The following is a 17,420-nucleotide window of genomic DNA, read 5'->3' on the forward strand; positions in this document are numbered from 1 at the left end:
GTGTGTGTTGCTTGCTTGTGCCACCCTTCCTAGCGCTGGATACGGGTATAGAGAAGGACCTGGTGCTGCTCTGATTGGGAGCTGGGACTGGCCGAAATGCGTGTCTTAGGATTCCTTTTAGGGAAGTGAATGGGAATATGTGGGTCTAAGCCTAGACTGACGGGCTGGGGCTTCACAGAGCCAGAAGGTGAGGGGGCCAGGGACTCTTTTGGATGAAACATCTCCTTGGTTTGGGGTTCGATATTCTCTCAGCCTCAGTCGCCGCCCCTTCTGCTTTGGCTGGGCGAGGGCACCGGGAATGTGAGGGGCTTGGCCTGGAGGTTTGCTCCCAGACACTGTTCTCCTAGAAAGAATCTCCTTGCTAGTCCGGATGTAAATGCATGGCCAGAAGGAAGAAGGGACTCCCTCTGCACCTGCCATTGGGGATGGAAAATCCACCCGTATTTGGGTGGGGGAGAGGATGGTGGGGGTGCTCCACACTCGGGATTGGAAATCTAGGCTGTCAGCGCCCACCTCGGAGCTGGCAGGGCACGTCCAGTTACCAAGCTCTGCTTCCTGGTTCTGGTTTAGTCATCCTGATGGCTGCTTCTAGGAAGCCGTATTGTACCAGGGTTTTGGCAGGGAATTGCCTATGACCTTGGCAACACCCCCCTCCCTCCCATCCCTCAAGCATTTGCCAGTGGATTTTCCTCTCTGTTCTCCTCCAATTCACCCATGACTGATGTAGTCGGAAGGGCTCAGAAACCTTGGAGTTAGTTACACTACCTGCCAGTCTTCCTTGGTTGGAAACGTTTTTCCAGATTCGGCCACCAGGTGGGGGCGTCCACACAGGACCTCAGACTTAGCAACAGGTTTCTGCAAGGAGGTTACCAAGCCTGGAGAGGTTGCCTTCCCGGAAACTAAGGAACCAGCAGGAGAGGTGGGGTGGGAGTGGGGCATTTTCCCAGGAACGTGGATTTTGGTGTCTGTATCTGTGTGTGTGTGTGTGTGTGTATGTGTGTGTGTGTGTGTATGTGTGTGTGTGTGTGTGTGTGTGTATTTGCAGGTGTTGGTGGGGGTCTGTCTGGAGAGAGGACTTAACAATTGTTGCTCTTTCATTTGCTCTTCTTAGGTGGCAAAAAAGGATTAAAAATACATTCATCTCTGTCTCTGCAATATGTATAGTTGAAGTGAAGTGAATACTAGAATAAGTGATAGTTAAAAAGGCATAAGTTCGTTGAGTATACACAGTCATACAGGGATTCATGTGTCCTTTCACATGTACATGGTGTTCAGTACGTATTGACTAAAAATCCTGGGGTCCTATGGAAGCATGTGGGCTCCCACTTTCTTCTCTTCCCACCTTTCCCAGCCAGCACCTCCAGTCCTGCCTTGCCCAATCTGGGGAAGGGAATAGGTAAAGCCTGTTACTGACTGAGCCTCAATTTTATTTTTCTCTAGAATTATTCCACCACCTGAAAGCAGATTTGATAATGCCAAAACCTGGAGCCTTTTGTCCCAAAAAATCCCGGAATATTTGAGACTTTGTGAGAGGGAAGACAGTTACCTAGCTAGAAACTATATATGCAAGTGCATATGTATGCAAATGTACTAATTTTATTTAATTCTCACACAGTACTATTAGATGGAAATTATTATCTCTGTTGGATAAAGATATGAAAACGTCAAGAGAGAAAATCACTTGTCCATGATCACACAGCTAAGGTTTCTGGAGCTCACATTTGAATGCAATGCGTTCACTCTGTTTCCAAGCCCAGATCCCAGTTCTGATCCTCTGCCAGCAATCGTGGGACCCTGGGTATTTTGCTGAGTGTCACTGGGTGCCCCTTTCCCCATTGTTAATGCAGGGCCCTGAGTAATGTCTTGGCCTCCCCGTGCTAGCTCTCAGTTCGCATATGGCTAGAAATGGGCGTTTGGATTCAAGTTGGGGGCTGGTCAGAACCCAGGGAGCCACAGTGTTAGGAAAATGGAGGATGAACTGCGGTGGTGGTGGGATTGCAGATTCTAATAAATTGGGAGTTAAACAGAAAAACCTGTGTTTAATTGGCATTGAGCTCCTAATAGTGAAGCATACTTAGTAGATGCACAGTTCATTCTTCCTCCAACTTAGGAGACAGTCCAGTCAAGTGAACATAATTGAACCTTTCCTTGATGATTCAGGATTTTGCATTGAAATTTATACTTTCAAGCATCCATTTTCTTGTTCTGGACTGTGACTAATGGAACAATGGGCCCAGGAAATTGGGCTGGGCCAACCACAGGTCTACAATCTAGTGCACCTTTTTTTTTTTTTTTTTTTTTAAATGAACCAGGCCCATGAGATGAGATTATTATTTTTTTTCTCCTTCCTAAAGGTAGAATATAAGAAATGTGGAAGTCAATCAAACCTTTACCTGGCTTCTTTTGCCTCAAATGCTGTATTAGTCTGTTGTCACAGTGCTACAAAGAAACACCAGAGACTGGGTAATATATAAAGGAAAGAAGTTTAATTGACTCACAGTTCCACATGGCTGAGGGTTCTCAGGAAACTTACAATCATGGCAGAAGGGGAGGAGGAAGCAAGGCATGTCTTACATGGTGGCAGGAGAAAGAGAACAAAGAGGAAGAGCCACACACTTACCAAACAGCCGGATCTCCTGAGAATTCTATCACAATAAGAGCAAGGGGAGAGTCCACCCACATGATTCTGTCACCTCCCACCAGGCCACTCCCACAACATGTGAGGATTACAATTTGAGATGAGATTTGGGTGGGAACATAGAGCCAAACTATATCATTCTTCCCCTGCTTCCTCCCAAATCCCCTGTCCTGTTCATATTTCAAATCCAATCATGCTTTCCCAACAGTGCCCCAAGGTCTTAACTCATTCCAGAATTAACTAAAAAAAAAAGTCCAAGTCCAAAGTCTCATCTGAAACAAGCAAATTGCTTCTGCCAATTAACCTGTAAGATCCAAAAATGAATTAGTTACTTCTGAGATCCAATGGGAATGTAGGCATTGGGTGAATAGTCCCATTCCAAATGGGAGAAATTGGCCAAAACAAAGGGGCTATATTTCCCTTGCAAGTCTGCAACCCAGCAGGGCATTCATTTAAAAAGCTCCAAAATAATCTCCTTTGATTCCATGCCTCACATCCAGGACACCCTGATGCAAGGGGTGGGCTTCCATGCCTTGGGCAGCTCCACCCTTGTGGCTCTACGGGGTTCAACTCCTGTAGCTGTTTCCATGGGCTGGCATTGAGTGCCTGTGGCTTTTCTAGATACACAGTGCAAGCTGTCTGTGGATCTACCATTCTGGGGTCTGGAGGACAACAGCCTTCTTCTCACAGCTCCACTAGGCAGTGTCCCAGTGGGACTCTGTGTGAGGGCTCCAACCTCACATTTCCCCTTGTACTGCCCTCACAGAGATTCTCTATGGGGGCTCCACTCCTGCAGCAGACTTCTGTGTGGACATCCAGATGTTTCCACATGTCCTCTGAAATCTAGGTGGAGGTTCCCAAACTCAATTCTTGTCTCCTGTGTACCCACAGGCCCAACACCACACAGAGGCCACCAAGACTCAGGGCTTGCACACTTTGAAGTAACGGGCCAAGCTGTACCTTGTTTCATTTTAGCCATGGCTGGAACTGGAGCAGCTGGGACACAGGGCACCAAGTCCAGCAGCTGCACAGAGCAGTGGGGCCCTCAGCCTGGCCCAATAGACCATTTTTCCCTCCTAGGCCCCTGGGCTTGTGAAGGGAGGGGCTGCCACAAAATTCTCTGACATGCCCTGGAGACATTTTCCCTATTTTCTTGGCTATTAACATTCAGCTCATCATTACTTATGCATATTTCTGCAACTGGCTTGAATTCCTCCTTAGAAAATACGTTGTTTTTCTTTTCTACCACATGATCAGGCTGCAAATTTTCCAAATCTTTATGCTCCACTTTTCCTTTTAAATATGAGTTCCAATATGATATATTTCAAACCATACTTTTGTGAACACATATAACTGAATGTTTTCAGAATGTTTTCAGAATGTTTTCAAGGTTGACTCTTGAATGCTTTGCTGCTTAGAAATTTATTCCACCAGATACCTTAAATCATTCTCTGAACTTCAAATTTCCACAGATCTCTAGGGCAGGGGCAAAATGCTACCAGTCTTTTTGCTAAAGGATAGCATGAGTGACCTTTATCCCAGTTCCCAATAAGTTCCTCATTTCCATCTGAGACCACCTCATCCTGGACTTCGTTGTTCATATCACTATCAGCATTTTGATCAGAACCATTCAGTAAGTCACTGAGAAGTTCCAAACTTTCCCATATCTCCCAGTCTTCTTCTGAGCCGTCCAGACTGTTTCAACCTCTGCCTGTTACCCAGTTCCAGAGTCTCTTCCGTATTTTCAAGTATCTTTATAGCAGTGCCTCAAACTCCAGGTACCAATTTCCTTTATTAGTCCATTTTCACACTGCTATAAAGAAATACCTGAGACTGGATCATTTATAAAGGAAAGAGGTTTAATTGACTCACCATTCTGCATGGCTGCGGAAGCCTCAGGAAACTTACAATCATGGCAGAAGGGGAAGAGGCATGTCTTACATGGTGGCAGAAGAGAGAGTGAGGCTGAAGGGGAAGAGTCACTCACTTACCAAACAACTGGATCTTGTGAGAATTCTATCACCAGAAGATTAAGGGGGAAGTCCACGCCCATAATTCAGTCACCTCCCACCAGGCCACTCCTGAAACATGTGGGGATTACAATTTGAGATGAGTTTTGGGTGGGGACACAGAGACAAATCGTATCAAATGTCCATCCCCTACTTTCACCTGGTGACTTGCCTTCATCTTGGCCCAGCTTCCCCAGACATAAAAGTTTGTACCTTGCATCTTATTGATCTCTGCTTCTCTGTCCTGTTGAACTGAGAGCTACTTGAGAGTGGGAGCTGTGTGTTCTCCTGTAACCTTACCACTCCTCAGCAAGCTGAATGCCTGGTAGGTACTAAGTAAGCATTTGCTGAATGGATTCATGAAAGCATTCTCCAAGGATTCTGGTTAATCAGGAATTTGCTGCAATAGCTTTATTATCATCACAGTAGTAGTAAGTAGTCAAAGTCAGCATTATAAGACTTTCATTTATGGACTATGGGGAGAGAAAAGAAGATTGGAGACCATGCTTTAACTTCAGCGAGGCTGATCACTTCTCTGTTTTTTTTTTATCCGTATGACTGAAAGAGGTTCTGATTTTGTGAAAAACATGCTGGACTTGGAGTTCACATCTGGACTGCCTTATGTCTCTGTGACTTTGCAGGAGTCAGGTTGCGGATGACCTGTAAGTTGGGGATGATTACACCACCCTATCACAGGGTGGTTTTTAGGCTCCAAGAATAGTGTATATGAATGCAGTTAGACCAATAGCAGACATTCAGCATTCATTAGTTAGTTCTGAATTGGGATCTCCTTAAAAGTCATACACGCCTGATACTGTGACTGTCCTGAGGCTGTCCAGGGACTCCCCCTTCCTAGCCTGTTGGTGAAAAGATGCTGGCTTCATCTTGGCATTCATCTCATTTGGCACTGCATAGGCATCCTGCTGCCCTGACCATCTTGCCACAGCCAGCTGCGATCAATCACTCTCCTGTTGACAAACCAAGGGAAAATGATCACAAAAAATACCCACTGATTGCATTCTGGGGTATGTTGGCTCCAGGGACATCTGGCAGGCAAGACTGGGTAGTGAAACACGTGGAACCAGCAGCTGCTCTGGAACATAAAGGGCCTTCCCAGTGGACTTAGCATGTTGACAAGAAGATCTATTGTCTTCATGGTGGAGGAGAGACACTGAATGCCCACTTAACACTGTCAGTAATGTACAGTCTTCCCAATTTGGGGGTAAGAGAAATTTGGGCTTCCAAACTTCTTTTGCTTCTTATAGCTGGTATGGTCTTGGGCAAGTTGCTGTATATTTGGGCTTCAGTTTCTTCATCTGAAAAATGTTATCAGTAAGGCTCTTCTGAAGCTAAGAGCACTTTACATGAAAGAAACACTCAGTATTATATGTTTGTGTTGTTAATGTTGATCGGTTAATATTTTTTAATGTTTTCTGTGTGCCAGGCACTCTTCTAGATATTAGAGACATAGCGATAAACAAACAAAACAATCCCTGCCTAATGGAACATATACATTAATGACAACCTTGTTAATATTAGCAGAAATCTCAGAATTTGGTCATCTAGTCAACCTCCCAGCCAGAGCAGAATGAATCCCTCCAGCAGTATCTAAGCCATGCCTATAAACTATAATTCATTACTGAAGTAACATCGGTTTTTCTCTAGACAAAGCTGATTTCCACTATCTTGGCACTTCCATTTCTCTGAGTCTATTTCGCTCATTCTCCTTTTCAACTCCCATGTATTTTATTCTTTCTCATCTACCACTTGATGTTGCCTTTCTTAACCATTCTCAATCAATCCTCACCTTTTTTCATCCCACTACTCTCTCTTTGCATTTCCTTCCTCGGTATTGCCAATTTCCTTCTCATTTTGAGAAGCAGGGATTTTGAGAAGTTGTCACTCTTTATTCAGCAGTAAGAGCATACTCTTTTGGGTCAAACCTTGGTTGAATTTAACTCTACTGTTTCTTCTGTATAACGTGGAGTAATTTGCTCAACCTTTCTGAATTTCCGTTTCTGTTTCTAATACGAAGATAATGATGTCTACCTCCCAAGGCTGTTGTGACATTTTTAATTGATGGATAATATCTGTACATATTTATGAGGTACACGTGCTATTTCATTGCATGTGTAGACTGTGTCATTATCAAATGAAGGTGTTTCGGGTATCTGTCACTTGGAGTATTTATCATGATGTCAGGAACATTTCAAGTTCTCTCTTTTGGCTGTTTTGAATTATACAGTACATTGTTGTTAACTGTAGTTACCCTTCTTTGATATTAAACATTAGAACTTATTGCCTCCGACTGCATGTTTGTACCCATTAACTAACTTCTCTTTATTCCCTTACTCCTGCACACTCATCCTTCCCGGCGTCTGGTATCTATCATTTTATCCTCTACCTCCATGAGATCAACTTCTTTAGCTCTCACATATCGGTATGAACACATGATATTTGTCTTTATGTGCCTGGGTTATTTCATTTAACATAATGACTTCCAGTTCCATCCAAGTTGCTGCAAATAACATGATTTCATTTTCTCATGGCTGACTAGTATTCCATTGTGTACATATACATTTTCTTTATCCATCCATCCGTTGATAGATCCTTAGGTTGATTCCTTACTTTGTTATTGGGAATACTGCTGCAATATCCATGAGAGTGCAGATATTTCTCCAATACATTAATTTCTTTTCCTTTGGATAAATACCCAGTAGTGGGATTGCTAGATGGTATGATAGTTTTATTTTCAGTTTTTTTTGAGAAATCTTCATATTGCTTTCCATAGTGGCGGTACTAATTTACAGCCATAACTTTCCCACCAAAAGTAAGCAAGACTTCCTTTTCTCAGAATCCTCATCAGCATCTCTTCTTTTTTGTCTTTTTAATAATGACCATTCTAACTGGGGTAAGATGATATCTCATTGTGGTTTTGATTTGTATTTTCCTGATAATTAGTGATATTGAACATCTTTTCATGTATCTGTTGGCCATATTATGTCTTCTTTTAAGAAATATCTATTAATATCCTTTGCCTACTTTGTAATGGGACTGTTTGTTTCTTAACTGCTGAGTTTCCTGTTTATTCTAGGTATCAGTCCCTTGTTGATGAATAGTTTGTGATTTTGTTTTCCATTTAATGGGTTGTCCCTTCACTCTGTTGATTGTTTCATTTGCCACATAGAAACTTTTTAGTTTAAAAAGGCCCATTTGCTCATTTTTTTGTTTTGTTGCCTATGCTATTGAGGTCTTGGGTATAACATCTTTGTCTAGACCAGGATCGTAAGTGTTGGCTCTATTATTCAAGGATTTTTATAGTTTTAGATCTTACTTTTCAGTCTTTAATCCATCTTGAGTTTATTTTGTATATGGTAAGGCATAGAGGTCATTTCATTATTCTGCATTGTTGTGAAATTTAATTGCAATGATGGATATGAAACACCTAGACATGTCATTATAGGCATTTTGTAATAATTTCTCTCTTTTGCTTCTCCTCTTGATCATATCTAATTTGATGCTTTCTTGCAACCCTCATGAAATCCATGCACACTTCCCTTGGCAATCATTTCAGGTGGCCATTTGCATTGACAGGGGGAGATTGAGCAGTGGCTCTCTCTTACAAATGAATGAGAGGTTTTGAGAAGTTAGTTGATCTGCCCAAGCTCCTAAAGCTACTGAAGTGGCACAGCTGGGGTCACACGTGAGTCCTCACTCCTGGGTGGTGCTTCTTTCACCATGTCATGGTGTACTCAGTGGAGGATTAACAAAGAGAGACCAGAACTCTCCTCTCCTGGGTCCGTGATAGCTAGATGCATTTCTGACAAATTTCCGGGGAAAAACCAATGCTGCCACTCTGCCGACCACACTTTGCATAGCGGGCCTCTCAAACCTTGGCATGCACATGAATCACCTCAGCAAAAAGATACCATAAGAGAGAAATCTGGCAGACTCCACCTGAACAAAAGTTATCAAACTTGTGCATAATGAGACAAACTAACCCATCTCTCTGATGTAATTCAGTGGAAATGTTCAACTTACCTGCAATGATGCCTAAAATGATCTGAATCTAATCACAAAGAAATAATAGACAAATTCAAATTGTGGGGCATCCTGCTAGGTATCTGGCATGGTCTCCTCCAGAGGCTTCATGTCATGGCCAAACAAACAAAAGAAGAAGAGCGGAACTGTCTCAGTTTAAGGAGGCTAAAGAGACATAATAACCAAATGCACTGTTGATCCTTGATTGGTTCCTGAATTGAACAAAAGAAATAACAGAGGATATTATACAAGGATAACTAAGAAAAGTTGAACATGGCCTCAAGATTAGATAACATCATTGTATCACAATTTAATTTCTTGAGTTTGATAATTTCATTGTGGTTATATAAGTGCGTGTTCTGTTCTTTAAAGAGATGCATGGTGCAGTAGTTAGTGGTGACAAGTCATGATGTTTCCAACTTACTTTCAAATGGTTCAGCACACATACAGACAATAGGATTGCGTGTGTGGATGCACACACACAATACACACACCCAGAATGAGAAAGAGAAAAAGAAAATATGGCAAATGTAACTAATGATTGGTGAATCCAGGTAAAGAGAATATATGTGCATGTTATATTATTCCCTTAACTTTAAACAAATTTTTAGAAATAAAAAAGTTACAAATAGTTTAAAAAGAAGACTCAACACGTACAAACACGCAAAGCAGTCACGTGAGTCCTGATGACAGGCATTGCCCTGAGGTAATTCCAGCATGAAGCCAGGCTAAGAACTGTTGACTGAGCAAAATGGGCTTTCTTAGATTCATGGATTCTGTGTATAGACACTGTTGCCAAACTTTGTGCCAGGCTGGTGAGGGAGATGAGCCATAGTTCTTTCTCTATGGAGAGAGAGACTGGGAATGACTTAATTTAAATAGCGTAGCAAATGCAATAATAGAATGCAAATGAGGAACCTCAGGAGGGCAGGAAAAGGAAACATTCGTAACCCTCCTGTGTTGTATCAATGGAGACTTCTTCAAGGGAGGTTTAAGCGTCCAGGGATGAGATGAAGGCGTTACTGTTTGTCCAAGTGATGCCTGGTCTCTGTCTCCTGCTTGGAGAATGGAATGCAAACTTCCTTCAATTCAATGCTAAATTATTATTGCATTATTTTGAAGCTCCTACTTTCAAGTTTGTATTCATTTTTTAAAATTCCATAAATGTTTAAAAGTTTCATAAATCAAGTGTGATCCTATGGTATTTTCCCACCGGTCAGGGTCCCTGCTCCTTTTTTCTTTTTGGTCTGGGTCTGGAGGTCTTGACGGAATGCAAACAAGATTTATGTCATCTTTTGACAAGTGGGACAGTATCAAGGGAAGCAAGGAAAAGGTCTTCAAATGTGGACTGAATAAAAACCCTTTTTGGATGCCATGCTCTGTGGCTCTGCTTTTGGGTGGCCCAGAACAGCTCTGGGTTTGTCAGAAGTACATTGGGTGAGCTTTCAGGAGATCAGCATTAACTATGTGAGTTGGACACTTCATTTTCCACATAGTCTGCAAAATGGGCATCGTAATACCTGCTGCATAGAATTGGTATAAGAATCCTGTGAGGCAATGTGTGAGAGAGTGCAAGAGTCAGCACACCAAGGTAGTATTTTTCTAAAGCTGTAGAAGGATCAGGTGGGTCCCACAGTTAGGACTTTGTCTATATTGGGTTCCAGCATCTGCCCATGCACAGATTTGCCACATTTCTATGCTGCATCACCTGATCATCACTGCCTGTTTTTATTGGGCACCTATTAACTGTATACCTCAGCACCTGTGTCTATAGGGATGTCAGTTTCCCAAGGTGATCACCTTTTGAAAAGATGAAGAGAGTATTAGGTTTGGAGTTAAGAAAATTGAAGTCAATTTGAAGTTTTCAGGTCCCCTCTGATTTTGCAGGTGTCATAGGGTGCATATCAAATTCCATCCAAATCGTAGCCTTGTTGGATGGGATTTTTCATTCTACCACAGAAGGGATAGAAGAGTTGTTTGAAATGTTTTCTCTAGGGAACGAATTGGATTACAACTCAGGAGTAAGATTGCTTTTTGTATGTTACGTATGACTAAGTAAGAGTGAGAACTTACGCTGTGGGCTCATGAAATATCCCATACGTGGGTGCCGGCTGGCTCCCCTCTGAGGTGGGCCTCCCTCTGTACTGAATTCAGTCCTCAGGGTTGGGAACCTCTTCTCCTCTCCGTGCACTCGTTTTTAAGAGTCGTGTAAAATCATCTGCATTTTGCAAGAGTGAAACAGTTGGGTCGAGCTCTATGAAGCGGCATATTAATAATAACAACTAATGCTTTTACATGATTTCACATTTTATATCACCTCTTGGGCAACACCACCATCTGTTTAATGTCAGTGTAACCTGGTTTATGTGTATTAGTAACTATAACAGCTACAGCAGGTGCCTGTTTACAAATCACCAAACCTGGTTCTCCTAAGCTGGTGTCCTACCCAAAGGCAGGCAGGCTATGGATAGAACTTCTTTGTCTTTGACCCCTGAGGTTCTTTGTAAAGTCATTGCAGCAGTTGAGGTTTTTTTCTGCCTTGATGTTGTCTTCTTGGGGAGATGGAGTGAAATCTTATTCAATAAAACTTGAAAGTCCTGGGCTAGGAAAATTTGCTTTTCTAGCCCAGCCATGTGTCCTTATGGAAAATCACTTCGCCCTATCAGACTATTCATCTCTCTCCTTCTGCCTGTCTCTTCATTCCCAGCTTTTGCTTCGTCTCGCTCGCCATCAGCTGTCTCATGTATCAGCTATGGATGCCTCTCCCCATGGTAATGCCAGGCTGAAAAATGAAACCAGCAGTACTTAATAATCAGCAAATCTAATCACACTAATCAGCAGTTACTTAGCAGCAATTTATGGGATTTATGGTCCCAGCACAGAGAGAGGCACTTGGCAGCTTATAAAAATCAGAGGCTGCTGGAGCTGGAAGGGGCCTTTGAGAAGAGGAAACGAAGGCTCAGGGCCATTTGAAACTTGCCTAAGGTTGTACTGCTAAGGGGATGACCCAGACCAGGTCTTCATGCAAAGCTGGCCTCCATTCAGCCACATTGGCATCACCGCCAGCCTCCAAAAGCAGTGTGTCATCAGGGGAGTCTTGTCTCCTCTGGGTTCACAGCTGCCTTAGGATCTGAGTCCAATCCTGTCCGAAGTGTAGTTTTGCTTGATGGGGTCTTTCAGTTTATCTCAAAACTACCGATATTTGTTCAGATTTTTTTTTTTCAAGGGCAAGGTGAGTTATCAATCAGAGCCACATTTTCTTCTTACTTTATCTGAGGTGTTTGTTTATAAATGAAGAGGAGGAGTCAACACAGGTCGGGCTGAGGGATCAGGCATCCCTACATGGACTCTTGCCAAAGAGGGCTTCTCTTTCTGCCAAAATCCCAGAGCTAAGATTTCCCTTTTTCTATCCTTTTCCTGCCCATCATCTGGTTTTTCTACCAAGAGTACTACAAAATAGTCTCTGAACTCCATGAGCTCAACATTGGATTGGGGCATTCAAAACCTTCAGGTTAATGACGACTAATGTTTTTATCCACTGAATGGTTTATAAAGTCACCTGTGGAGTAACACGATTGTCTGTTCCATTCATGGAGATCTGATTTATTTTTATTAGAAGCAGCCACTTACATTTACTTGTGGTGTTATTTGTCTGTGCCATGGGCGAAGCACTCTAGATAGTTCCAAGATGTGGCTGAGAGCCCAGGGAACATGGGCCCAGCCACCAGGAAACCCAGGCTCTCACCTTGAGTCTTCTGCTGATTTCCTCTGTAGTCTCCATAATTCATTTTACTTCTAGTGGCCTCAGTTTCCTCCTCTGAAAGGTGGACCTAATTTTTCCTGCCTTCCAGGTTATTTAAAAGGTTAAATGAAGCAACGGAGGGACTTTGCCCCACAGAACACTGGGAAGAGTGCTGGCATTCTGTCCCGGTTTGTATTCAACCAGATGCTGACGCTGAGGCAGGGGTCTCAGTGCATGTGGTTTATTTACTGCAGAATTGCTCTATCTTGTTTTCATTATCTCCCCTTTGAGAAGTCTTTCAAGACGTTTTTCCCCCAACTGCCCTCACCCAGGAAATGTTAATACTACTGATACACTGTGTATGTCTTTATGAACTGTGTGTTATATGGGCTTGGTATATAAAATATAAAAAGAGTAAGATTTTTTTCACTCTATACTCCCGGAACCAATTTTGCCCCCTGGGAGGCAATAGCATCCCTGCTGAGGGTGCATGATTTAGGAGGTGATTCCAAGAAAAATTGGAGAATTGACTAAAATTGGGAAAGTAAGTGAAAACAGGAAAGAAGATGTAGATTATAAGGATGCGTCATTAAGCAGGTCCCCGTGACAGCAATTGAGGCTTCGTCTTCCTAGGGACCCTGGAATGCAATCTAGAACAGATTGGAATGATCCTTGAACTCCAACCATGACTGGCTAAGGGTTGCTCCTGGGGGTAGAGAAATGTCTTAGACAAATGTGAAACGTTTAGGCTACTTTTGGCAGGGGCTGGGAATGAGTCCTGAGGAGATATGGGAAGGGTGCCAATGACAACTAGCACCCTAGGATGGTGATGATTCTCTAGTGTTTTCCCCCCCTCATTAATTTTTCATGTAGGATAGTTATTCAGGAAAAAAATGAGTTGAAAATATTCGTAAATATGTGAATTCAATGCCTGTTATCTAAGGATAGCTGAGCTTTCTAAGCTCTTACCATGTGCCCGAATTACAGCATTCTCAGAAGCACTGCGAAACCTTCCCACTGCCCGAGTTAGCCTTTGGGGAAAGGAGCTGTCTCCTTGTTAATATTATGGTATCATCACGTGTTTTTAATTCTCACCAAATAAAACAGGTGAGTTATTTCCTTTTATTTATGTCATGTATTTGCTTTATTTCATGTATTTATTTACTTTTTAGACAGGTTCTCCCTCTGTCTCCCAGGCTGGAGTCCAGTAGGACAATCATGGTTCACCACAGCCTTGACCTCCTGGGCTCAAAGCAGTCCTTCCGCCTCAGCCTCCCAAGCAACTGGGACCATAGGCATGTGCCACCCTGCCCACTATTTCTTAAAAATTAGTTTTTTGTAGAGACGAGGTCTCACTACATTACCCAAGCCAATCTGGAACTCCCAAGAGAGTTATTCTAAATAAGTATGGACAATTTCAATCCTGCTGACATAATTCTGAGTGGCTTTTGTGATACTTTCAAAGAATGAAGAATCTTACTAATTTATGATATGGGAAACATTAGCATTTTCAAAATAAGATTAAAATAGATATTCCAGTTACTCTTACAAACACATCTTTTGTGGAGAAAATGGCAGGATCTTGGTTGTAAACAAGGTGCTGTGACTTCCACCCTTTGCTGGAGTTCTGGTTTCCTGGGGAAGTAATTAACATTCCCCTTCACAGCTCTGGAACACCAAAGGAAATGCTGAGATTTCTTTTTTAATTCCTCTTTTTGTGCAATGAACTTCAACGTGTCTTGTTTGGCTGGGAAGCCATTTCTTGGAAAAACTGTAATCCTTTAGGTTTTGTATACATACCCTAATCAAACTCAAGACATGCAGACTGATCACTCAGAGGCTGTTGATTTCAGGTGTAGCAGATGCCAGACCTTGGGCTAGGAGTCGAGGAAATGGGTGAATAAATCAGTTTCTGCTCTTAAGGGACTCATGGTCAAATAGGTGAATAAATAATTGCATAATAGTGTGATACTCACTCCCATATGTGCAGATACAGAGTCTACTGGGGTTCGGGTAAAGTTGTCAACACTTTTCTCAAACATATCAGGGAAGAATTCCATCAAGTAGATTTCATCGTGTATATAGGATGGAGACCACTTCCTCCTTTATTTTCTAATGTACAGCCTTGGTGATGAAGAATCCAAGGTCCAATTTTTTATCACAGTGAAGGAAAGTTGCTGAAAGTGATACAGAGGAAAGCAGAATCATAAAACCTGAGCTGGGTGAACATTTCGTTGAGTTGTGTAAAGAGATTGAAAACTTGCTTTTTAGTGGCACATTTCATGCATGTAAGCATCCATTCTCTGCATTCCAGAGCCTGATACAACACATGACACTCTGGATACAAAGTCTTTTTGCATGAATAGATAGAATGCCAGCCTCCAAGGAGTATGTGGCTTCACTGACAAGCAGACACGGATATAAGTACTGGCTTTGAAGTCTGGCTGTATCATTGTTCAAGTAGTAACCTTGAGTAAATCACTTAACCAGCCTAGACCTGTTTGCTCATCTGTAATGTGGGCATGTCTGTGCACATGGTAAGGATTAAATGAACTGGCTGTAGTAGAGTCTTATGGGCTTATAGTAGGTATCAGACAAATGGCCATTCCATTCTGCATTCTTTTCCAATTCTGCTAATGTAAAAATGATGTCAAGTGATTTTCCTGCTTCAGCCTCCCAATTAGCTGGGATTACAGGCACACACCGCCACATCTGGCTAATTTTTGCATTTTTAGTAGAGACAGGGTTTCACCATGTTGGCTAGGCTGGTCTCGAACTCCTGACCTCAGGTGGTCTGCCCGCCTCGGCCTCCCAAAGTGGTGGGATTACAGGCATGGATCGCTTGAACCTGGGAGGTGAAGGTTGCAGTAAGCATAAAATGCGCCATTGCACTCCGGCCTGGGTGACAGAGGAAACTCTGTCTCAAAGAAAAAAAAATGATGTCAAGAAATAAAAGTGATGTTGAAGTCAATGTGGGATCATAATTCCTATCCTAAGCTTACGCCCTGGAGCATGATAAAGTATGAGTTCTGATGTGTGATTATGGTAAAAAGTAGGAATTTACTTTGAAAAAATAAAAGAAGTGTAGAAGGAAAGATTTGCTGCTTAGCCCAAGTCACCCAAGGAAGCAGATATGTCATGAAAAACACTCGCCTAGACCACATGACCTTCAGACAGGCCAGGACTGAGTTTATGCAATCATATTAGACATCTAAACCAACCACACACTGTGCTTACTTGAAGAGAAAAGAAACAGAGATCTAGTTGGTTTTAGGTTCACTTGAGTAAGAAACTATCAGATTTCTTTATTGAATAAATTATGTTTCCATTTTGTAGAAAATGAATTCTGCAGGATGCTTCTGTTTTTCCTTTTTTTTTCCTTTGGCTGCCAGGGCTGTGGGTAGCATTTGTGCCTCAGCCAGAGTGACAACGTTATAGACTTTATGCCTGGGTTCTTTCTTCCTCTAGGTTTTCATTCTCCTCATGTGCTCTCGAACTGCACTTCTTACTACAAACACTTCTTGTTACTTGATTTTAGTTTTCTGTCACATAAGGGCTCAATATACATTGTAAATGAATTTGCCAATTGAATCCCCTCAGACTAGTCTTTTTAACCCCACTGAATTAATCTGGGTTCTTTCATAGATGTGAATATGTCGTGGGCCAAATTGTTGTCTTCCAAAATAGAGCCATTTATAGAATAAAAATCTGATAAAAGTTAAAGGTTGTTATGGTTTGTGTCTTCCCTGAATGCTAAAATTTTGTGTGTATGTGTGTGTTGAGTCAGGCATATATTGTTTATGTATACGTGTGTGTGTGTGTGTGTGTGTGTGTGTGTGTGTAGAAAAAGAGACAGAAAGAAGGAAGGAAGGAAAGGGAAAATGTTAGGTGGGGAGAGGGAGAATACACTTCATATTTTGGATGTCAACAGTAGTAATGATAATGGTAATCATTTCTTCTATTCCTTATTGACCTGTGTCCAGGGTATCAGGTTAATCTTTAAAACCATTGTTGCCGGGCGTGGTGGCTCACGCCTGTAATCCCAGCACTTTGGGAGGCCAGGTGGGTGGATCATGAAGTTAAGAGATTGAGACCATCATGGTCAACATGGTGAAACCCCGTCTGTACTAAAGATACAAAAATTAGCTGGGCATGGTGGCACATGCCTATAGTCCCAGCTGCTTGAACGCAGGAGGCAGAGGTTGCTGTGAGCCAAGATCGTGCCACTGCACTCCAGCCTGGGCAACAAGAACAACAACAACAAAAACCAAAAAACCATTGTTGCATTTGATCCTTGTGATAACACTGTCAGATGTGTATAACTGGCCCCTGTTTTATCAATGGGGACACAGAGGCTCAGAAAAAGTATCTGACTTTCTCAGAGTTTTTCAGGGGTACGGCTGGCATTGGCCTCAGATATTCTGAATGCAGAGGCTGTGATGCAGTCAAAAGTTCATATTCCAGCACTGCCACTTCGTGACTGCTGATTTTCTTGTCATTTGTAAAAAATTGAAATATAATTTATATGTCATAAAAACTCACCATTTAAAAGTGTACAATTCATAACTGGGTGTGGTGGCTCACTCCTGTAATTTCAGCACTTTGGGAGGCTGAGGTGGGTGGATTACTTGAGGTCAAGAGTTCGAGACTATCCAGGCCAATATGATGAAACCCTGTTTCTACTAAAAATACAAAATGTAGCTGGGCATGGTGATGAACACCTGTAATCTCAGCTACTCAGGAGGCTTAGACATGAGAATCACCTAACCCCAGGAAGTGGGGGTTGCAGTGAGCTGAGATTGCGCCACTGTACTCCAGCCTGGGCAACAAAGCAAGACTCCATCACAATGAATGAATGAATGAATTAATGAATGAATGAATGTACAATTGGTGGTTTTAGTATATTTACAAGGTCCTATAATAATTCATAGATTTTTATAGTTTACACTTGTTAGACTAAAGTGCTATAAAAATTATCATTTTGATACTC

General features: G+C 42.2%; 1 protein-coding gene across 1 annotated transcript in view; it reads left to right on the plus strand.

Annotated features, from left to right (window-relative positions):
* KCNQ3 (potassium voltage-gated channel subfamily Q member 3) overlaps nt 1-17,420 on the plus strand; it is a 342,569-nt gene that overhangs the window by 1,480 nt on the left and 323,669 nt on the right. The window lies entirely within an intron of this gene.

Source organism: Cebus imitator, unplaced genomic scaffold, assembly GCF_001604975.1.
Source record: "Cebus imitator isolate Cc_AM_T3 unplaced genomic scaffold, Cebus_imitator-1.0 Scaffold13, whole genome shotgun sequence".
NCBI lineage: Eukaryota > Metazoa > Chordata > Mammalia > Primates > Cebidae > Cebus > Cebus imitator.